This window comes from Malaclemys terrapin, chromosome 3 (genome assembly GCF_027887155.1).
Source record: "Malaclemys terrapin pileata isolate rMalTer1 chromosome 3, rMalTer1.hap1, whole genome shotgun sequence".
NCBI lineage: Eukaryota > Metazoa > Chordata > Testudines > Emydidae > Malaclemys > Malaclemys terrapin.
This window is the reverse complement of record NC_071507.1, coordinates 23,104,681-23,128,155: the sequence shown is the minus strand read 5'-3', so window position 1 is coordinate 23,128,155 and position 23,475 is coordinate 23,104,681.

The window sequence follows — 23,475 nt, the reverse complement described above, 5'->3', positions numbered from 1 at the left end:
CTGTAGGATCTGCTGCTGCAGGGGCTGTGGGTTAGGAGTGTTCCTCTTGGGGAGGCAGAGTAGAGAATGAGTTTGGCTGGAGTCAAGTTTTTCTTCTCCTGGTTAATTGGTGACTGGGCTTTTTAAGGGGACCATGCTCTAGGTTCATGCCTTCCTGTCATCCTGGAGCAGCTGGAGAAGCAAGTCCTCATGGAGGGCCCTGCCCATATCCCTGTTCTCCAGGCTCCCTTGGGGGCAGAGGAAATTAAGGGTCTAGCTCTAGCTTCTATCCTCTAGCATCTCCTGCAGAGGTGCTGAGGGGGAAAAGAGAGTCCTGGCCCACGGGGCACTGGGAGCTGGCAGGAAAATGCTGATGGAATCCCCTCTCCCTTCCATTAGAACTGAGCAGAATTCCCCAGGATGGGTCACCACGTGGCACAGCTGGCTCTGTTGATCAGTGACTCAGCCAAGCACATCAGCCGGCAGGCCAGGGAGGGGGTTTACTGGCCCTACCAGCTGCTGCTGCACCAGAGGGGTAAGGAACCCAGCTGGGAAATGGCACCCGATAGAAGAGTGAGACTGGGACCCCAGCCAATTTCTCTCAGACTGACCCCGGCTAGAGGATGTGTCTCTGTCTGTCTCTTTCTCTGTTCTACACCCCTCCCCTGCAATTCTGTTGGGCCAGGCACGCAGCAAGGACTCTGCCCACTGTGCAGCCACCAATGGGATTGGAAGGACACAAGCACTGCAACCAGAATGACAAATGTGTGTGTGTCTCTCTTTCCCAGGGCTGAGCATCTATGAGGCCGAAGACCTGTGGTGCTGGGACTGGCACCAGGACAACAGGCTCCTGGGCTACAGGAACACAGCTAGGATGGGAGAGGTAAGGACACTCTGCCAGGGCATGAGACAGCTCCGGGAGTGGGGCTGGCTGGGTCCCCTGCAGTGGCTGCCTCCAGGGGCCACTAGATGGAGATTCCGTTCTAGCCCCAGGAGTTGGAGCCTGGCTCTGGGCAATCTGCTAATGCCTCACGTGCTGTTGGTTTTAGGTCTTCGGAAAGTTTTTCTTGGAAGGGCAGAGAAGACTCTTCCTCCGGACGGCAGTGCTGGCCATCCACAACCCCCTGCTCCGTGTCAGCCAATCAGGGCTGGTCCTGGCCTTCTCCCTTCTGGGGGAAGCCCAAGAGCTGATGGGGGACAAAGTAAGCAGCTGCATTAGACTCAGGAGATTGGGGCGGTGTCCTGTCACGGAGTCCCAGGGCGATGCTCTGGAACTGCTCGCCACAAAGCCAGTCAGGACTTTGGGGAGCCTCCTCTCCCTTGGAGCAGACTGTCTTCAGGGCAAGAAGCTCACATGGCTTCACCTCCTGGGTCTCTCCTGGGAGCATTCAGCATATGCCCCTCCGTGCGCTTCCCACAGCGAGTCCGCCCAGGCGGGGTCCTAGGGAAGCCAAAGGGTTCTGCACCCCCCACTTCGCAGTCAGACGTGACTCTCAGCCAGCCAATAAAACAGAGATTTATTAGATGACAGGAACACGGTCTAAAACAGAGCTTGTAGGTACCGCAGCGAACGGGACCCCTCGGCCGGGTCCATTATGGGGTTCAGAGAGCCAGACACCCACGTCTGCCCTCACTCCTAGTCCCCAGGTAGCTCCAACTTTGAAACCCCCTCTAGCCCCTCCTTCTCTCGGCTTTGTCTCTTTCCCAGGCCAGGAGGTCACCTGATCTCTTTGTTCACCTTTAGCTATTTCCTTGCAGGGTGGGAAGGGACCCTGGCCATTTGTTGCCAGGAAGACAGAGTGTCAGTGATTTATGCACACGGGCCTTTCCCCACCACCTAGACACTTAAGAAATGCATAGGGGAAACTGAGGCACCCCCACAGTATTCAGAGGAAACATGAAGAACAGTCCCACTTCATCACAGGCCCATGCCTCATTCCCATCCTATCGCCATTCGCTGGCCTGGCGCAAGGAGCCTGGTGGGGAATGAGAGCGAGAGCAGGTGCTACTGGGAAGGGAGATGAATTCACCTCCATGAACAGGAGGGAACCAGCTTGTCCCCGGAGCAGCTCCAACACAGCTCTTTAGCAAGAGAGTCCTGGCCCATGGGGCACTGGGAGCTTGCAGGAAAATGCTGATGGAGTCAGCATTTACCTCATCATGGACTTATGTTCTCAGGGCACGGTGCTTTTGCTCTTGGGAAGAACAGAGGAATCCCCTAAGTGCCCTCTGCGAGCCTCTCTTCTCCCAGAGGGCCTCACCCAGTTCCCAATGGCCTAGTGTCTGTGTCACCCGATTCACCACCTAGAGAGAACGGGAGGATTCAGTCAGCAGGGGCTGCTGATCTGCCCCATTCACCAGGGATGCCATCCTGTGGCTTCAGCATTAATGTCTGGGATGACTTGGGGCAAGATCTCAACCTCCCTGCAACCCACTTCACTGCTGCCAGAATCTCTCCTGCCCGCCCTGCTAGAGGCCCCTCCATGCCCAACCTGGGTGGGGGTGGGAGGAGAGGGTTCTGAGAACTTGAGCTGTGGTTTGGAGGTGGATCAGCTGTCAAGGGCGCTGAGGGGGAGATGGCAGGAGCTCACCCTTCAAGGAGGGGGTTTGGCACTGGAGGTTACTAGAAAGGACAAGAAGACTCCATTCTGGGGGTCAGGAGGTGAATCCATCCCTCAGTGGTGGGCAGGTGCTGTGTGGAAATGCTGCTGGTTCCAGGTGCTCTTAATTCCCCCTGATTCCTCGGGGCATTTGAGTCTCTGACAGGTTCTCGTTCCCATGCAGCAGGAGGACGTCACGGCCAAAGCTATGCACCAGCTCCGCATCATCCGGCACTTGCGCCAAGTGCCTGAGGCACTGCAGGGGCTGTGCCTCTGAGGCCATCAGCAACTCCCGCTCCCTGCGGCAGGTAATGCTCTGGCTCACTGTAAATGGGGAGCTAGTGGAAGGGGAAATGAAGCCCCCTGGCACTCACTAAAAGGGAAAGTGTTGGATTCTCCATCTCTTGATGTCATTGAATGAAGACTAGATGCCTTTCTGGAATGTGTGTGCCCAAAAAGCAACTATTGTACTATACCAGGAAGCCCGTGATCATGCAGGGGGTCAGATTAGATGCTTTAAAGGTCTCTTCTGGCCATCAAGTCTACTAGTTTTCGAAGCACTGAGTGTAGCATTGGGAGCAGCCTCTGATGTTTTACTGTCTAGCCGGCTTGCTTCCTAGAATGAACACGCATTGAGTGGGGTGATCCACAGAGAGTAGCTCAAACCTTCAAAGTGTCTGGCCAGCAGCAGGACATTCGCACTTCAGGGGAGGGGTGTGTGTGGCAGTGACATCACAAAGGCCTTTTGCAGGACCTCAGCCTATTGGTCAAAGGTGGTGGGGAGGTGGTGACCTCACAGAGAGATGCTGACATCAGCCAGGCAGGATAGGGGCGCAGGGCCAGGGAAACCTCAGAGACCCCTGTAGCTTTGCTTCAGCAAGTTTCTTTCTCGAGGTCTCTCTTTGAGGACTGGGAGAGTATTAGGGTTCACGTACGTGTGCGCGAGGAGGAGCCTCTTTCGAGTTTTCTTCTTTCCTTTTACTGATTTTACTAGAAAACAGACGTCCCTGTTTACAAGGTAAGAGCCTCTGAGAGGTTTGGAACCAGTTCAGTCTGATCCATCTGGTGCCAGCCGAATTCTAGGCAAGGAAAGCACTAGTTGAACGTGGCAGAATTTTATTTCCCACCTGGGATTTTGTCCCATACAATCACTGGGGACATTAGGGTTTGTCCTTTCCGTTTTACCTTTTCCTCCATCCCTCCTTCCTTTCTCTTCATCTCTTCCTTCTTTTGTCCTTTCTCCTGTTCCCCTCCCATCACTAAGAGGGGTGAGGCGGGCTGGCTCCAACTGGCTGTAGGATCTGCTGCTGCAGGGGCTGTGGGTTAGGAGTGTTCCTCTTGGGAAGGAAGAGGCAGAGCAGAGAATGAGCTTGGCTGGAGCCAAGTTCTTCTTGTCCTGGTTAAGTGGTGATTGGGCTTTTAAGGGGACCATGCTCCAGGTTCATGCCTTCCTTCATCCTGGAGCAGCTGGGGAAGCAAGTCCTCATGGAGGGCCCTGCCCATATCCCTGTCCTCCAGGCTCCCTTGGGGACAGAGGAAATTAAGAGTCTAGCTCTAGCTTCTATCCTCTAGCATCTCCTGCAGAGGGGCTGAGGGGAAAAAGAGAGTTCTGGCCCACGGGGCACTGGGAGCTGGCAGGAAAATGCTGATGGAGTCCACTCTCCCTCTCCCTTCCATTAGAACTGAGCAGAATTCCCCAGGATGGGTCACCACGTGGCACAGCTGGCTCTGTTGATCAGTGACCCAGCCAAGGACATCAGCCGGCAGGCCAGGGAGGGGGGTTACCAGCTCTACCAGCTGCTGCTGCACCAGAGGGAACCCAGCTGGGAAATGGCACCCGATAGAAGAGTGAGACTGGGACCCCAGCCAATTTCTCTCAGACTGACCCCGGCTAGAGGATGTGTCTCTGTCTGTCTCTTTCTCTGTTCTACACCCCTCCCCTGCAATTCTGTTGGGCCAGGCACGCAGCAAGGACTCTGCCCACTGTGCAGCCACCAATGGGATTGGAAGGACACAAGCACTGCAACCAGAATGACAAAATTATGTGTGTCTCTCTTTCCCAGGGCTGAGCATCTATGAGGCCGAAGACCTGTGGTGCTGGGACTGGCACCAGGACAACAGGCTCCTGGGCTACAGGAACACAGCTAGGGTGGGAGAGGTAAGGACACTCTGCCAGGGCATGAGACAGCTCCGGGAGTGGGGCTGGCTGGGTCCCCTGCAGTGGCTGCCTCCAGGGGCCACTAGATGGAGATGCCGTTCTAGCCCCAGGAGTTGGAGCCTGGCTCTGGGCAATCTGCTAATGCCTCACGTGCTGTTGGTTTTAGGTCTTCGGAAAGTTCTTCTGGGAAGGGCAGAGAAGACTCTTCCTCCGGACGGCAGTGCTGGCCATCCACAACCCCCTGCTGCATGTTCAGGGGCGGCTTTAGGCACCAGCAAAGGAAGCACGTGCTTGGGGCAGCCCATTTGCAGGGGCGGCAGAGATCCAGCACGGGAGCTGAGGACCAACAGGGGCCCCTGGGAGCTGTAGTTCGTTGGTTAGCTCCCTGCCTATAGAGCCAGTCCTGGAGCAGGGAAAGAACTACATTTCCCAGCATTCCCATGGCCACTACCAACAGGAAAGAAGGGGAGGGAGTGAGGAAGCTGAGACCTCATGCTGTAGCCTGCTGTGAATGGAGAGCTGCGCTGTGAGTAGGGATTCCATATTTTAACACTCAAAAAATAGGACACTCCACGGGGAGGGAGGGTAGCCCCACCCTGCCCCCATCCACTTCCTCCGACTGCCCCCCAAAGAAACCCCAACCCATCCAACCCCCTTGCTCCCTGTCCCCTGATCACCCCCTCCCGGGACCCCTGCCCCAACTGCCCCGCAGGACTCCACCCCCTATCTAAGCACCACTGGTCCTTGTACCCAACTTCCCCCTTTCTGAGACCCCCCCCCAACTTCCCCTCTGGGACCCCACCCTCGACCTGTCCCCTGACAACCCCCTGGGACTCCCATGACTATCCAACTGCTGCCTGTCCCCTAACTGCCCCCCCAAACCCCTGACCCATCTAACCCCCCCTTCTCCCTGCCCCTGACTGCCCCCTCCAACCTCCGCCCTATCCAACCCCCCCAATCCCTGTCCCTTTACTACCCCCCCCCCGGAACCTCCTACCCTTTCTCCAACCCCCCAACCTCCTTACCGTGCCACTCCGTCTAGCGTGTCTGGCTTCGTGCAGCGGCAGACACAGTGCTGCATACATGCTGCCGTGCTCCCCTGCGGAGCCACAGGCTCCCCCTCCCGCCCAGCACCTGCCTTTCAGATTTGAACACCTCAAAATTCAGGAAATCCATCAACCTCATGAAAAAACTCGTACAGATACAGACCGACATCATCTTCCTTTCCAAATGCAAGCAGATGGACATCATACCAAAAGGACTAAAGGTAAAAAATCCATTACAATCTACATATCACACAGACTATGCTGAGAGACTGTGTCACACACTCTCAAAGAAACTGCGAAACCACCTGATCAGCATCCTATACAGCAAACAGGGAAAGATTAAGAATGAGCTCTCAGAACTGGATACTCTCATAAGAAACCAACCTTCCACACAAACTTCCTCATGGATAGACTTTACAAAAACTAGACAAGCCATTTACAAGACAAACTTTGCCTCTCTACAAAGGAAAAAGGGCACTAAACTATCTAAACTGCTACATGCCACAAGCAGCCACAACAGTAGTTCCCTTAACCCACCCAGCAATATTGTTAATCTTTCCAGCTATACTCTTAGCCCAGCAGAAGAGTCTGTCCTATCTCGGGGCCTCTCCTTTTGTCCCTCCAGACCCATGAATATGATACAGTTCTGCGGTGACCTAGAATCCTACTTTCAACGTCTCCGACTCAAAGAATATTTCCAACATACCTCTGAACAGCATACTAACCCACAGAATCCTCCCTACCAGCACTACAAAAAAAAAGGATTCTGCGTGGATTCCTCCGGACGGTCGAAACAACAGACTGGATTTCTACATAGATTGCTTCCGTCGACGTGCAAAGGCTGAAATTGTGGAAAAGCAACATCACTTGCCACATAACCTCAGCCATGCAGAACACAACGCCATCTACAGCCTCAGAAACAACCCTGACATCATAATCAAAAAGGCTGACAAAGGAGGTGCTGTCGTCATCATGAATAAATTGGAATATGACCAGGAGGCTGCTAGACAGCTCTCTAACACCACATTCTACAGGCCATTATCCCCTGATCCCACTGAGGATTACCTAAAGAAACTACACCATCTGCTAAAAAAACTCCCTGACAAAGCACAGGAACAAATCTGTACAGACACATGCCTAGAACCCCAACCAGGGGTATTCTATTTGCTACCCAAGATCCATAAACCTGGATATCCTGGACGCCCCATCATCTCAGGCATTGGCACCCTAACATCAGGCTTGTCTGGTTATGTAGACTCTCTCCTCAGACCCTACGCTACCAGCACTCCCAGCTATCTTCGAGACACCACTGACTTCTTGAGGAAACTACAATCCATCGGTGATCTTCCAGAAAACACCATCCTGGCCACTATGGACGTAGAAGCCCTCTACACCAATATTACACACAAAGATGGACTACAAGCTATCAGGAACAGTATCCCTGATAATGTCACAGCTAACCTGGTGGCTGAACTTTGTGATTTTGTCCTCACCCACAACTATTTCACATTTGGGGACAATATATACCTTCAAGTCAGCGGCACTGCTATGGGTACCCGCATGGCCCCACAATATGCCAACATTTTTATGGCTGACTTAGAACAACGCTTCCTTAGCTCTCGTCCCCTAACGCCCCTACTCTACTTGCGCCACATTGATGACATCTTCATCATCTGGACCCATGGAAAAGAAGCCCTTGAGGAATTTCACCATAATTTCAATAATTTCCATCCCACCATCAACCTCAGCCTAGATCAATCCACACAAGCGGTCCATTTCCTGGACACTACTGTGCTAATAAGCGATGGTCACATAAATACCACCCTATACCGGAAACCTACTGACCGCTACACTTACCTACATGCCTCCAGCTTCCATCCAGGACACACCACATGATCCATTGTCTACAGCCAAGCTCTAAGATATAACCGCATTTGCTCCAATCCCTCGGATAGAGACAAGCACCTACAAGATCTCTATCAAGCATTCTTAAAACTACAATACCCACCTGCTGAAGTGAAAAAACAGATTGACAGAGCCAGACGAGTACCCAGAAGTCACCTCCTACAAGACAGGTCCAACAAAGAAAATAACAGAACACCACTAGCTGTCACCTTCAGCCCCCAACTAAAACCTCTCCAGCGCATCATCAGAGATCTACAACCTATCCTGAAAGATGATCCTTTACTCTCACAGATCTTGGGAGACAGACCTGTCCTCGCTTACAGATAACCCCCCAACCTAAAGCAAATACTCACCAGCAACCACACATCACTGAACAAAACCACTAACCCAGGAACCTATCCTTGTAACAAACCCCGATGCCAACTCTGTCCACATATCTATTCAAGTGACATCATCATAGGACCTAATCACATCAGCCATACCATCAGGGGCTCGTTCACCTGCACATCTACCAATGTGATATATGCCATCATGTGCCAGCAATGCCCCTCTGCCATGTACATTAGCCAAACCGGACAGTCTCTCCGCAAAAGAATTAATGGACACAAATCTGACATCAGGAATCAAAATACTCAAAAACCAGTGGGAGAACACTTTAACCTGTCTGGTCATTCAGTGACAGACCTGCGGGTGGCTATATTACAACAGAAAAACTTCAAAAACAGACTCCAACGAGAGACTGCTGAGCTAGAATTGATATGCAAACTAGACACAATCAACTCCGGTTTGAATAAGGACTGGGAATGGCTGAGCCATAACAAACATTTAATCTATCTCCCCTTGTAAGTATTCTCACACTTCTTAACTGTCTGTACTGGGCTAGCTTGATTATCACTTCAAAAGTTTTTTTGTTTTTTTTTTTTCTCTTAATTAATTGGCCTCTCAGAGTTGGTAAGACAACTCCCACCTGTTTATGCTCTCTGTATGTGTGTATATATATCTCCTCAATATATGTTCCATTCTATATGCATCCGAAGAAGTGGGCTGTAGTCCACGAAAGCTTATGCTCTAATAAATTTGTTAGTCTCTAAGGTGCCACAAGTACTCCTGTTCTTCTTTTTTCAAAATTCAGGAGTGCTCAAGCTCAGTTTGGACAGCTGTTACTTCATTTCTCCCAAATCAAATATACTGATACACTGTAACTTGCTGTAGAAAAAGTAGGATAAAATTGAGCAAGAAATGCTTCTCAGTGGTTATTAGGACTGGAATTGCTATTTTCAACAGCCATTGCCTTTTGTTTGTTTGTTTGTTTGTTTGTTTGTTTGTTTGTTTGTTTAAAAGGAAGACAGTAATATTGCACTGGCAAATTCCCCATAGAAAGAAAGAGTGGAACAAAAGAATAATAAAGGCACCTCAACTTTTCCTCATTTATGTAGGACAGTCTTATAATATGCATCCAGATATCCTCCAATCACACAAGCTGAAAATTGATCCACTTTACTGCAGTTCTGTAACCAGATGGGAACCAATCCTGTCTGTGTTCTGTGCACATCTAAAATTCCTGCTGAATGACCTGCCATGGGAACGAGTTACCAGCGACCCAGGTCTGCGGCGGAAGGCGGGTGCAGGTGGAGTGGGTGATCCCAGGGCTGGGGCAGCAGGAGGTGGGTGGGTGGGTGGGTGGGGCAATGGTTGGGGGGTAGAGGGAAACCAGAGCTGGGGCAGCAGGGTGTGTGTGTGGGAGAGCCGATGGCTGGGGCAGCAAGGGGGTGCGGGTGAGGGAGGTGAGAGCCCAGGGCTGGGGCGACGGGTGTGTGGGTCAGGGGGGTGAGAGCCCAGGGCTGGGGAGGCAGGGGGGTGCGGGGGGTGGGGGAGAGCCCAGGGCTGGGGTGGGAGGGGGGTGTGTCAAGGAGCCCAGGGCTGGGACGGTGGGCAGCCAACATTTTTTTTGCTTGGGGCGGCAAAAAACCTAGAGCCGGCCCTGATGGGGCTAAATACATGCTGGTGTACGGAGTGCTGGCCGCAGGTTACTCTGGATCTGGGGGAGCCAGCCTCAACTTCTCTCTGGGACCCTACACTGCAAAGTAAAGAAAGATCTTCTTTGTGGCAAAGGAGGCCATGAAATTATCATTCTCAGCATTGTAAAATGCCACCAGCGCTACCCTAACTCTGGGGTGGCTTACACATATGAACCCGAACCCTAACGCCAAGTGGCCTACCCATAGGTACCCTAACCTTAGGGCAGGGAGCCCTACCCATATAAACCCTAACCCTGGGGTGGAGAGCCCTTTCAATAGGGTGGAGAGCCCTTTCAATCCTAGGCAGGGAGCCCAACCCATACCAACCCTAATCATACAGAGGGGAGCTCAACCCATAGGAACTCTACCCCTAACTCCAAGTAGCCTACTCATAGGAGCTGTAATCCTAACTCCAAGTGACCTATCCATAGATACCCTAACCCTAAACTGGGGAATCGTACCCATAGGAACCCTAAAACAAGGATGGGGATCCCTACAGAAAAGAACCCTAAAACTAGGGTGGGGAGCCATACCCATTGGGGGTATGGCTCCCTGACCTATGGTTAGGGTTCCTATGGATAGGCCACTTGGAGTTTGGGTTAGGGTTCCTATGGATATGGCTTCCCATACTAGGATTAGGGTTCCTGTGAGTAGGGGTCCCCACTATAGTGTTAGGGTTCCTACGGTTTGGGGTCTCCAGGCTAGGGTTAGGGTTTCTCTGGCTAGGGCTCCCCTCCCTAGTGTTAGGGTTCTTGAGTTTCGGACTCTCTGACTTAGGGTTAGGGTTCCCATGGCTAGGGCTCCCTGCCCTAGTTTTAGTATTCCTATGGGTATGGCTCCCTGACCTAGCATTAGGGTTCCTGTAAGTAGGGCAGTTGCAGTTATGATTAGGGTTGCTAAGCGTAAGGCACCCCACCCTGTTATGCTTATAAGAAGCACACGGGATCTGTTTCAGGGGAAAAGGCAATACACCGCATTTATTAAAGATACAACAATTAGCATATGTATTTAATCACCCCCCCCCCCACACACACACATACACATGCACCCCCCCCCCGCCAGGTGATGTTATAGTCCAGAGTCTGGATCAATCTAGTGGCCAGCTAAGTTGGTCACGGGTAGGTAGGAGCCAGGTTCTGTTGGTCATAACATGATGCCCCAGGGAAGTCTTGGCAGGACAAACCCAAAGTTTCATGGCAAGACACCCTGTTTATACAGTGATTTTCCTTCATTGGGACCAATGAGTTTTGCACCGTCATGCTGTAATCCAGGGGTCTCAAACACGCGGCCCGTGGGCTGGGTATTTTCTGCGGCCTGCAAGCTCCTTGTGGCCCCCCCACCCTCCCCAACTTTTACCTAGAGCGTCTCTGGCCCGACACGCACCGGGGGAAGGGCAGGCTCCCTGCCTGCCCGCCCTGCCCCCGCGCCACCCCGGGAAGTGTCCAGAACTTGGGGAAGGGAGCGCACAGAGGTCTGTGTGTTGCTCTTGCTTCAGGCAGCACCCCCTGCAGCTGCCATTGGCCGCAGTTCCCCGTTCCCGGCCAATGGGGCTGCTGGGGCGGTGCCTGAAGCAACAGCAACACACAGACCCTTGTGCCCCACCTTCCCCAGGTTCCGGACGCTTCCGGAGCGGCACGGTGCAGTGCAGCAGGGAGCCTGACCTGCCCCCGCTGCGCGCTGGACCAGAGCCCGCCCCCTGAAGCCCTTTTGCACCCTAATCCCCTGCCCTGAACCCCCTGCCACACCCTGCACCCGACCCCCTACCCTGAGTCCCTGCCACACCCCGCACCCCTCCTTCACCCCGACCCCCTGCCCTAAGCCCCCTGCCGCATCCTGACCCCCTGCTGAACTGAAGATGGCAAACCCAATTGCCTGGGCATTGAAACCTAGCAACAAATGAACCAGAGGGAGCTGCTGTCCTGGAGTCATTCAGCCCGGGACAGGGACTTGAACTCTGCATTTCGGGACTGTCCCGCCCAATTTGGGACAGGTCGTCACCCTGGTTAATTAGTCAATGCTCTGAATGTCACTGCAAATGCTTGGTGAGGTGCCTTAATCCCTGAAGTGTACACAAGTCTCCATCAGGAGTCTATCTCAGCTGCATTCGCTGAACACTGCTTCTGGTGTGAAGCAGGAGTGCTGAAGGCCCAGAGGTCCAGTCAGAGGAGGCAGTGAAGCCGTGTGTCTTACCCTGCAGGAAGAGTGAGACCTCTAGGGGGTTTGGCACATCAAAGGGCTTCCTGAGAGACTGTTCCAAAGCCCGAGTATAGCACCAATCGTATGGATCCATGGCAGTAGGTGAGGTGACATCAGGGCAGATCTGTGCAGTGACTCCTGCTTGCTGCAACAGGAGGCGATCTGAGGGGTCCGTTCATGTATTCCCAGCCCTGGGCTCTCTGCCGACCCCTTTGGCTCCTCTTCCTCCCAAGGAACCACCTTGGGATGGGTTTCTGCCATTGCCCCTCCCCCCCCATTGCATCCCTCCATCCTGGCACCAGGATCTCAGTTGGGATTCTCCATTCCCTCATCCCCTCCCTGAATTTCCATCATGGAGCTGGATGTCTGGGCTTGGTCTGGGTCTGTCTTCTCCGTGGCGTGCTGCTTTGGGAAGACTGGTTGCTCTAGAGTTTTGGTGCCCGACCTCAACCTCATGCACAGGGCTGCCCTACTCTAGCCTGGCTATTTTGTTGCCACAAAGCTAGAAAAAAAAATGCATGTTGGACTCCCTGGCTTTGCAGGCTGAACCCTTTTTGTGCCTGTTCCCCCTCAGGCAGAAAAAAAAAAAAGAAAAGAAACTTCCCTGGCTTTGCAGGCTGCCAAAAGAAAAAATGTGTCCTTTTAAAATCCTGAGGTCTGTGCTTCTGGTTCAAAATGATCCCACCGCTCTGCCACCATGTCATGGCTGATTCCCCACTCTGTCACTTCAAGTGCAGAAGATGGGGGCCCGCGAGGATTCTAAAAATTAATACTGGCCACTCCAGGCTTGTATTAAACTCCCAAGGTTACAGCTTCTCTCTGAACTTGGATAGGTAGATGCTGCCACCACCCAAATGCAAAAAAAACCCTTCTGAGTGCCCAGAAAGGCACATTTGGGAATTCCTTCCTGTGGGGTACCCTCAGGCCCTTTCACCTGCTCTCCTCAGGGAAGAGCTGAGGGAAAAAAAACAAAGGAAATCAGCTGTTGCCACCAGCTAATTAAACAACATACGCACAAACCTCTTAGGGACACAAACATCCAATCCTGGTCTTAAAAAAAGATAAATTTTATTAAAAACAAAAAGAAAGAAAAATACATCTGGAACTTATGCTTTTTGCTAGGTTTTAAATAAACAATTACAAGGATTAAGCATCAAGATAGCTTCTTGAGGTCCAGCTTAAGGGTTACAAGCAAAACAAAAGCACCTGGGGTTAGCACAGAGGAGTCACAGGCCATAAAGAAACAAAAGAGATAAACCTAATAGCGTCTTCCTAGACATTTCCTGATCTACTTACATATCTGGGATTTCAAAAGAGTAGTTTCTAGGTATGATCTGATGATTTTCATACCTGGCACAAGCTTTTACAGCCTAGATCCAGCCCTGTCCCTGCTTTCCGGGAGAACAAACACAGACAGACAAAGGGAAAGTTTTTTCCAAATTTTAAAAAGTTCTAGCCTTCCCATGGGCTCTTTTCGTCAGGTGCTCACTCTCTTCCTTTAACCTAGGGACTTTTTAACCCTTTACAGATAAAGCAAGTAGAGAACAGCTACAAACAGGGATTTTATAGCTAAGTGGCTGGCTGGGTGTCCATAAAAGGGAGATACCCCCGCCTTCATTTATCACACGTGCCTAGGGGGCAATGCAGTCGTAAATACTGATACGTTCACTTGAAAAGCAGACCTGGCCGTTCTGAAGTTGGGAGACCTTCCTCAGCCACCAGCGTCTGCCCTTCCCTGAATATGACCGTGAACATGACACTCTTCAACTGAGGGTTTACAATAAAATTGTATGTAAAGCACGGAGGGAAATGTCTCTCCAGATACTCTGGATTAGATAAAACATTAAAAGAAGGCAATAAATCAAAGCTCCAAAACAGCCCCACTAGCCGCCCAGGAATAACCCTCAACCCTCCCCTGTAACTCTATCAAATAAAGAAGGACCTGTTAGGCTCTGGTGAAGGGGCTGGTCCCCTCTCTTGTATCGGGGAACCAGTCAGGGCCTTTCTGATTAGAAGCCAGGGCAGAGAGCTCTGGAGGACAGCGGATATTGGTTGGGTTAGAGCACATGCAGTGGGAGTATGCCAGCTGCTGCACCACTTCATAGGGCTGCCTGCCCTGCAGGGGCAGCTCCAGGCACCAGCGCAGCAAGCGCAGGCAGTCTTCAGTGGCAATTCAGCGGCAGGTACGTCGAAGGCACGGGACCGTCAGATGGCCCGCAGAAACGCCGCCGAATCCACGTGACCAGGTCTGAGTGGGGTATAATGAGTTCTATACATGTACTGGAAATACGTCCCCTGAAATATGTTGAGGGGTCAGACTTGATAAACCAGTTTGGCTTAGAGATAGAGAAGTGCAGGGGTAGGATCTGGTCAAGTGCCCAGGTCTCTCCCAGGTTTGTGGGTGAGAGCTAGGACAGGTCTCTGTTGGATAAAGGACAACACCCTGCTCCTTACAATCCTCTGTGTCCATGGGAGAGAAGGGATGAATCCCTCCTTGAGAATCTCAGCAGCTTCCTAGGAAGGAGCCAGTGCTCTTCTCAGAGGGCCTTCTCCTGGACCTCACAGGGGTCTGATGCTCTCACTCCACAAGCCTGCCTGGGGCGTTGGAGTTAGTGCTCAACAGAACCAGGAAGAGTCCTGTTGTCGAGCACCAGCGCCTTCCCTCTATCCCTGAAGGTGGAAGGGCCCCAACGCTGCCCTGCACTCACTGCTCTGACCACGGATGGCTCTCAGGTAGGAGGACACAATGGAAACGTGGATCATCCAGTCTCTCATTTCCAGGCCTCCCCAGGGCTAAGGTAAAATTCCTGCTCCCCCTGACCATTATGCTCACCTCCAAGATATGCTGGTGATTGTCTGTGCTGGGGGTTGCTGTCAGCAAGCTCTTCAGCATGGCATCCATGTCTCTGGGCAGGCCTTCTTCAGAGCCTGCCAGCGGAGGGAGACCATGGGTCAGGGTTATGGAACCTGGGGCTACACCTGCCAGGATGACAGCTGGCTCTGCAGTCCTTGCCCAGAGCAGCTCTCTGCAGAGGGCCTGGTGCACAGCAGGTAGGGAACAGCCAAGCTGCTAGGGATGGGAGTTGGGCTGCCTGGCAGAGTCCAGCATCTGCAATGAAGAGATTCCCCACAGAGGGGCAACATAATCTCCCGCAGAGGGGGAGTCTCCCCCTGACACTTAGGTTGATTATCTACCTGGAGGTGAATTTTGGTCTTTCCCATGCCTATGCTCTATACTCCCTTCAGGACAGTGCACAGGAACTCACCATGGACTGCTCCACCCTTGTGTTTGTCCCTACTTCAGTCTGCTTCATCTCTGTGCCAACCGTTTCCTCCTTCACCTCCCTGCAGCACTCGACAGGGTGTGTGTGTGGAGGGTGAGCATGGTCCCCTTAAAAGCCCAGTCACCACTTAACCAGGACAAGAAGAACTTGACTCCAGCCAAACTCATTCTCTGCTCTGCCTCTGCCTCCCCAAGAGGAACACTCCTAACCCACAGCCCCTGCAGCAGCAGATCCTACAGCCAGTTGGAGCCAGCCCGCCTCACCCCTCCTGGTGGTGGGAGGGAAACAGGAGAAAGGATAAAAGAAGGAAGAGATGAAGAGAAAGGAAGGAGGGATGGAGGAAAAGGTAAAACGAAAAGGACAAACCCTAATGTCCCCAGTGATTGTATGGCATAAAATCCCAGGTGGGGAATACAATTCTGCCACCTTCAACTAGTGCTTTCCATGCCTAGAATTCGGCTGGCACCAGATGGATCAGACTAAACAGGTTCCAAATCTCTCGGAGGCTCTTACCTTGTAAACAGGGACGTCTGTTTTCTAGTAAAATCAGTAAAAGGAAAGGAGAAAACTCTAAAGAGGCTCCTCCTCACACGCACGTACATGAACCCTAATACTCTCCCAGTCTTCAAAGAGAGACCTCGAGAAAGAGACTTGCTGAAGCAAAGCCACAGGGGTCTCTGAGGTTTCCCTGGTCCTGCACCCCTATTCTGCCTGGTTGATGTCAGCATCTCTCTGTGAGGTCGCCACCTCCCCACCACCTTTGACCAATAGGCTGAGGTCCTGCAAAAGGCCTTTGTGATGTCACTGCCACACACACCCCTCTCCTGAAGGGCTAATGTCCTGCTGCTGGCCAGGCACTTTGAAGGTTTGAGCTTGTCATAACTATAAAGGAATGTGGAACATATTGTCAGTTTTTATATAATCAGTAGTATGTCTAAAGGTACATATGTCTTATTAACTCTGTTTTCTCCTAGAGCTCCAGGAAGAAATCACAGCCAGTGTGGAACCGGCTGTCCAACACTATCTGTGATTTGGGGGGCATGTCATAACTATAAAGGGAAGGGTAACAGCCACTAGACGGAGATGCCGTTCTAGCCCCAGGAGTTGGAGCCTGGCTCTGGGCAATCTGCTAATGCCTCACATCCTGTTGGTTTTAGGTCTTCAGAAAGTTCTTCTCGGAAGGGCAGAGAAGACTCTTCCTCCGGACCGCAGTGCTGGCCATCCACAACCCCCTGCTCCATGTCAGCCAATCAGGACTGGTCCTGGCCTACTCCCTCCTGGGGAAGCCCAAGAGCTGATGGGGGACAAGGTAAGCAGCAGCCTCTGAGCTCTTTAAATTTGATTACCATGTAAAGTTATTTTCCATACTGATTTTACAGAGATGATTTTTACCTTTTTCTTTAATTAAAAGCCTTCTTTTTAAGAACCTGATTGATTTTTCCTTGTTTTTAGATCCAAGGGGGTTGGATCTGTATTCACCAGGAGTTGGTGGGAGGAAGGAGGGGAATGGTTAATTTCTCCTTGTTTTAAGATCCAAGGGGTTTGGATCTGTATTCACCAGGGAATTGGTGAAAGGTTTCTCAAGGCTTCCCAGGGAAGGGAATTAGCTATGAGATGGTGGCAGCGGACCAGAGCTAAGCTGGTAGTTAAGCTTGGAAAGCAGAGCTGAAGGTAGATGCATATTTTATCTCTCCTTGCCTGAAGGCAGAGGTGTTAAGTTTTTTTAACAAGAGCCTTTGTTAAGAGAAGGGTTCAATTAATGAGCAAACGACTGGTAAAAGGAATTTACAAGCTGAATTGTTTTTTTTTTCTTTTTACATCCTCGGGAGTAGCTAGTTAGAAAGTCTCTGTTAACTCAGCAGCAGCCTGAGCTAAGTGTATCCCTGTTTCAGTCAACTGCAGAGGGGTGTGACCTAGCACAAGAAAACAGGAAAATGACTACCAAAGAAGTAGCTAACAAAATAGAACTGGCCAAACTAGAAGCAGAAGAAAATGAAAGAAAACATCAGAGGCTGCTTCAATTAAAAAAACTCGAGACAGAGCAGAGAGAAAGAGAAGAGAAAGCCAAAGAGGAGGCCCATGAAAGAGAAGAGAAAGCCAAAGAGGAGGCCCATGAAAGAGAAGAGAAAGCCAAAGAGAAGGCCCATGAAAGAGAAGAGAAAGCCAAAGAGGAGGCCCACAAGAGAGAGATGGAGCTGGAAAAAGCCAAAGAGGAGGCCCACAAGAGAACTATGGAGCTGGAAAAAGCCAAAGAGGAGGCCCACAAGAGAACTATGGAGCTGGAAAAATCCAAAGAGGAGGCGAGAGAAAAAGAAAGGAAGCATGAACTGGAAGTAGCAAGGGCTAGGCAGGATGCACCAGCCCATCCTAGCAACTCCTCTCCAGGTACCACTTTCCATCCCAGAAAATTCCCCACCTACAAGGCAGGTGATGATACTGAGGCCTTCTTAGAAAATTTTGAAAGGGCCTGCCTTGGATACAGCATCACTCCAGACCAGTACATGGTAGAGCTGAGGCCGCAGCTCAGTGTACCCTTAGCAGAGGTGGCGGCTGAAATGCCTAAGGAACACATGAACAGTTATGAACTTTTTAAAAACGAGGCCAGACTCAGAATGGGGCTAACACCCGAGCATGCCCGTCGACGGTTCAGAGCCCTAAGGTGGAAACCCGATGTGTCATTTACCTGACATGCCTACCACATTGGGAAAAATTGGGATGCCTGGATATCAGGAGCAAATGTTAAATCTACGGAAGAGTTGCCCTTCCTAATGCAAATGGAGCAGTTTTTAGAGGGTGTTCCTGAGGAAATAGAAAGGTACATCCTAGATAGGAAGCCCAAAACTGTAACCGAGGCGGGGGAGATTGGAGCCAAATGGGTGGAGGTGACAGAAAAGAAAAAAGCTAGTAGCAGTTGGAGCGAATATCAGAAGGGGCAAGCCAAAACAAAACCTTACCACCCAAAACCTTACAACCCAAGGCCCCATCTACATCCCAAGGGAAACCCCAGGCGCCTTCTCACCCCACCACACCAGTCTCCACCAACCAATATCGCCCCGGTGATACCTTAGCAGGGCGATGTTTTAAATGTAATGAACTGGGACATATAAAGGCTCACTGCCCCAAGAACCCCAACCGATTACAGTTCATTACACCCCAATCACACCAAAGATCCCCAGACCCAGATGCCTCTCTCATACCCTCGGAGCAAAGGGAAACCTTGAGAGTGGGCGGAAAGAAGGTTATCGCTTGGAGGGACACTGGGGCACAAGTGTCAACTATCCACCAATCCCTAGTGGACCCCAAACTCATCAACCCGGAGGCTCCAGTGACAATTCGTGTCACAATCTGTAACCTTGCCTACAGCCAAGTTGCATGTCCAGTACAAAGGCTGGTCAGGAATGAGGACTTTTGCAGTCTATGACAATTATCCCATTCCCATGCTGCTGGGGGAAGACTTGGCCAACCATGTGAAGCTAGCCAAGAGGGTGAGAATAGTCACCCGCAGCCAGGCTAAGCAAGCTTTCACCCCCATCCCTGTTCCTGAGCCGTCCACCAGGGCCACGTCTGTGTTACCAGAGACCCAAACAAAGGTGGTGGAACCGAATCCCCTGCCAACGACTGCAACAGCCGTAGTGGATCCAAAGCCAGAGACACAGCCAAAGCCAGTCCCAGAACTGGAACTGGCAACACAACCAGCACCAGAACCATTGCCAGCACTGAGTCCAGTGCTTGCAAACCCGTCTACAACTTCAACGCCAGAGGGCACCAGCGAGCCTGACCTGGCGGAAGCAGCAGATAACCCTACCCAAGAGGCTCAGCCAGAGCCTGAGATACCACATAGTGCACCAGCGGACAGTGGTTCACAGTCAATGGAAACAGCCCCAGCACCTGCATCGCTTCCAGAGGGACCAAGCCCCAGTCCACAGTCCAAGGAGGAACTGATGTCTCCAGCATCAAGGGAACAGTTCCAGGCCGAGCAGGAAGCAGATGACAGCCTTCAGAAAGCTTGGGCGGCGGCACGGAGCACCCCATCGTCTCTCAGCTCTTCTAACCGATCCCGGTTTGTTGTAGAACAAGGACTTTTATACAAGGAGACTCTTTCTGGTGGGCACCAGGAAGACTGGCATCCTCAAAGACAGTTGGTAGTTCCCACTAAGTATCGGGTAAAGCTCTTGAGCTTAGCCCATGATCATCCCAGTGGCCATTCTGGGGTGAACAGAACCAAAGACCAGTTGGGGAAGTCCTTCCACTGGGAGGGAATGGGCAAGGACATTGCTAATTATGTCCGGTCTTGTGAGGCGTGCCAACTAGTGGGAAAGCCCCAAGACCAGGTTAAAGCCCCTCTCCAGACACTACCCATAATTGAGGTCCCATTTCAGTGAGTAGCTGTGGATATTCTGGGTCCTTTCCCAAAGAAGACACCCATAGGAAAGCAGTACGTACTGACTTTCATGGATTTTGCTACCCGATGGCCGGAAGCAGGACCCTTAAGCAACACCAGGGCTAAAAGTGTGTGCCAGGCATTAACAGACATTTTTGCCAGGGTAGGTTGGCCCTCCGACATCCTTACAGATTCGGGAACTAATTTCCTGGCAGGGACCATGGAAAACCTGTGGGAAGCTCATGGGGTGAATCACTTGGTTGCTACCCCTTACCACCATGAAACCAATGGCCTGGTGGAGAGGTTTAATGGAACTTTGGGGGCCATGATACGTACATTCGTAAATGAACACTCCAATGATTGGGACCTAGTGTTGCAGCAGTTGCTTTTCGCCTAAAGGGCTGTACCACATCCCAGTTTAGGGTTTTCACCATTTGAACTTGTGTATGGCCGCGAGGTTAAGGGGCCATTACAGTTGGTGAAGCAGCAATGGGAGGGGTTTATGCCTTCTCCAGGAACTAACATTCTAGACTTCGTAAGCAACCTACAAAGCACCCTCCGACACTCTTTAGCCCTTGCTAAAGAAAACCTAAAGGATGCTCAGGAAGAGCAAAAGGCCTGGTATGATAAACATTCCAGAGAACGGTCCTTCAAAGTAGGAGACCAAGTCATGGTCTTAAAGGCGCTCCAGGCCCATAAAATGGAAGCGTTGTGGGAAGGACCATTCACGGTCCAGGAGCACCTAGGAGCTGTTAACTATCTCATAGTCTCCCCCACCTCCAACATAAAGCCCAAGGTATACCATGTTAATTCTCTTAAGCCCTTTTATTCCGGAGAATTAAACGTTTGCCAGTTTACAGCCCAGGAAACAGATGACGCGGAGTGGCCAGAAGGTGTCTACTACGAAGGAAAAAAGGATGGTGGCGTGGAAGAGATGAACCTCTCCATGACCCTTGGATGTCTGCAGCGACAGCAGATCAAGGAGCTGTGCACAAGCTTGGCACCAATTTTCTCAGCCACTCCAGGACGGACCGAATGGGCATACCACTCCATTGACACAGGTAATGCTCACCCAATTAGAACCCCACCCTACCGGGAGTCACCTCATGCCCAAACTGCTATACAAAGGGAGATCCAGGACATGCTACAGATGGGTATAATCCGCCCCTCTAATAGTGCATGGGCATCTCCAGTGGTTCTAGTTCCCAAACCAGATGGGGAAATACACTTTTGCGTGGACTATCGTAAGCTAAATGCTGTAACTCGTCCTGACAACTATCCAATGCCACACACAGATGAGCTATTGGAGAAATTGAGACATGCCCAATTCATCTCTACTTTAGACTTAACAAAAGGGTACTGGCAAGTACCACTAGATGAACCTGCTAAGGAAACGTCAGCCTTTGTCACCCAGGCAGGGGTGTATGAATTCAATGTACTCCCTTTCGGGTTGTGAAATGCACCCGCCACCTTCCAAAGACTTGTAGATGGTCTCCTAGCAGGATTGGGAGAATCTGCAGTTGCCTACCTCGATGATGTGGCCATTTTTTCTGATTCATGGACAGAGCACCTGGAGCACCTGGAAAAAGTCTTCGAGCGCATCCGGCAGGCAGGACTAACTGTTAAGGCTAAAAAGTGTCAAATAGGCCAAAACAGAGTGATTTACCTGGGGCACCAGGTGGGTCAAGGAACTATAAATCCCCTACAGGCCAAAGTGGATGCTATCCAAAAGTGGCTGGTTCCAAAGTCAAAGAAACGGGTCCAATCCTTCTTAGGCTTGGCTGGATATTATAGGCGATTTGTACCACACTACAGCCAAATCACCGCCCCGCTGACAGACCTAACCAGAAAGAAACAGCCAAATGCAGTCCAGTGGACTGATGAGTGTCAAAAGGCCTTTAACCAGCTTAAGGCGACACTCATGTCTGACCCTGTGCTAAGGGCCCCAGACTTTGACAAACCGTTCCTAGTAACCACAGATGCGTCCGAGCGAGGCGTGGGAGCAGTTTTAATGCAGGAAGGACCGGATCAAGAATTCCATCCTGTTGTGTTTCTCAGCAAGAAACTGTCTGAGAGGGAAAGCCACTGGTCAATCAGCGAAAAGGAATGCTACGCCATTGTGTACGCGCTGGAAAAGCTATACCCATATGTTTGGGGAGGGCGTTTCCAACTACAAACAGACCATGCTGCGCTACAGTGGCTTCATACCGCCAAGGGAAATAACAAAAAACTTCTTCAGTGGAGTTTAGCTCTCCAAGATTTTGATTTTGAAATACAACACATTTTGGGAGCTTCTAACAAAGTGGCTGATGCACTCTCCCGTGAAAGTTTCCCAGAGTTAACTGGTTAAAAATTGTTTTTGGAATGTGGAACATATTGTCAGTTTTTATATAATCAGTAGTATGTCTAAAGGTACATGTGTCTTATTAACTCTGTTTTCTCCTAGAGCTCCAGGAAGAAATCACAGCCAGTGTGGAACTGACTGTCCAACACTATCTGTGATTTGGGGGGCGTGTCATAACTATAAAGGGAAGGGTAACAGCCCTCCTGTGTACAGTACTATAAAATCCCTCCTGGCCAGAGACTCCAAAATCCTTTTCCCTGTAAAGGGTTAAGAAGCTCAGGTAACCTGGCTGACACCTGACCCAAAGGACCAATAAGGGGACAAGATACTTTGAAATCTTGGCGCGGGGGAAGGCTTTTGTTTGTGCTCTTTGTTTGGGAGTTCGTTCGCTCTTGGGACTGAGAGGGACCAGACATCAATCCAGGTTCTCCCCATCTTTCTAAACAAGTCTCTCAGATTTCAAACTTGTAAGTAAAAAGCCAGGCAAGGCGTCTTAGTTTTACTTTGTTTTCTCAACTTGTAAATGTACCTTTGACTAGATTGTTTATCTTTGTTTGCTATACTTTGAACCTGAGGCTAAAGGGAGTTCCTGTGAGCTCTTTAAGTTTGATTACCCTGTAAAGTTATTTTCCATCCTGATTTTACAGAGATAATTTTTACCTTTTTCTTTAATTTAAAGCCTTCTTTTAAAGAACCTGATTTATATTTCCTTGTTTTTAGATCCAAGGGGGTTGGATCTTGATCCACCAGTAGTTGGTGGGAGAAAGGAGGGGGATGGTTAATTTCTCCTTGTTTTAAGATCCAAGGGGTTTGGATCTGTAATCATCAGGGAATTGGTGAAGGTCTCTGAAGGCTACCCAGGGAAGGGAATTAGCATCTTGGGAGTGGTGGCAGCGGACCAGATTAAAGCTGGTAGTTAAGCTTAGAAGTTTTCATGCAGGCCCCCACATTTGTACGCTAAAGTTCAGAGTGGGGAAGCAGCCTTGACAGAGCTACTCTCTGTGGATCACCCCACTCAATGCGTGTTCATTCTAGGAAGCAAGCCGGCTAGACATTAAAACATAAGAGGCTGCTCCCAATTCTACACTCAGTTTTTCCAAAATTGGTAGACTTGATGGCCAGAAGAGACCTTTAGAGCATCTAATCTGACCCCCAGCATGATCACGGGCTTCCTGTATAGTACAATAGTTACTTTTTGGGCACACACATTCCAGAAAGGCATCTAGTCTTCATTCAATGACATCAAGAGATGGAGAATCCACCACTTTCCCTTTTAGTGAGTGCCAGGGGGCTCCATTTCCCCTTCCACTAGCTCCCCATTTACAGTGAGCCAAAGCAGTACCTGCAGCAGGGAGCGGGAGTTGCTGATGGCCTCAGAGGCACATCCCCTGCAGTGCCTCAGGCACCTGGCACAAGTGCCGTATGATGCAGATCTGGTGTATCACTTTGGCCGTGACGTCCTCCTGCTGCATGGGAACGAGAACCTGTCAGAGACTCAAACGCCCCGAGGAATCAGGGGGAATTAAGAGCACCTGGAACCAGCAGCATTTCCACACAGCACCTG